This window comes from Echinops telfairi, unplaced genomic scaffold (assembly GCF_000313985.2).
Source record: "Echinops telfairi isolate 266 unplaced genomic scaffold, ASM31398v2 ScPeMD7_26;HRSCAF=91, whole genome shotgun sequence".
Taxonomy (NCBI): Eukaryota; Metazoa; Chordata; class Mammalia; order Afrosoricida; family Tenrecidae; genus Echinops; species Echinops telfairi.
Window position 1 is genome coordinate 1,673,687 of NW_022103923.1, and position 1,106 is coordinate 1,674,792.

Sequence of the window (1,106 nt, forward strand, 5' to 3'; positions counted from 1 at the left end):
TTTGAAAATATGAACAGGATTGTCAGACTGTTCACAAACCTAACCAAAGAAAGGAAGGAACACATTTCAATAGCAAAGATGAAAGATGAAACAGGGTACGTTACAATGGACCTTAATGAAATCAAAATGATAATTACACAGTATTATGAATTCAACAACTTGGAAGACATGGAAAAATACTTGGAAAAACAATCCCTACCTAGACTGTCCCAGATGAACGTCAAGAATCTCAACAGACCCATAGCAATAGAAGAAACAGACAAGGTTATCAAGGGATTATCAATAAAAAAAAAAACCCAGGCAAGATGGCTGCATAGGAGAATTATATCAAGCATTCAGGGAAGAACTGACACCTGTCCTACACAAACTCTTCCAGAACATAGAAAAAGATAGCAAACTCCTGAACACTTTCTATGAAGCTAGTACAACTCTGATACCTAATGCAGGCAAGGATCCCACAAGAACTGAGAAGTAAAGACCAATATTCCTAATGAATATCGATGCAAAAATCCTTAACAAAATACTGGCTGATAGAATACAAAAGTACATAAATCAAATAATCCGTGATGGCCAAGTGGGATTCACACCTGGGATCCAGAGATGGTTCAACCTATGAAAAACCATCCATATTTTTCAACACATTGACATGAAACATTGTAAGAACCACATGATAATATTGATAGATGTGGAAAAGACATTCAACAGCATCCAACACCCATTCCTGTTTAAGACACTCAAGAAGATATGAATGGAAGGAAAGTTCCTCAATATAGTACAAGCTATATTTGAAAAACCAACAGCCAATGTGGTAGTCAATGTAGCAAAGACTAAAACAATCCCACTGAACAAGGGGACCGGACAAGAACGGCCCTTGTCCCCACTCTTATTTAACATCTTACTGGAGGTCCTTGCAACAACATAAGGCAAATAAAAGACATCGAAGATATTTTCCCGGGGAAGGAAGAGGTGAAACTATCATTATTCGCAGATGATATGATTTTATATATGGAAAATCCCTAAAGATCCACAAGGGGAGTTTTGGAAGCAATAGAGGAATGTGGTAGAGTGGCAGGATACAAGATCAACAATCAGAAGTCTATCAGATT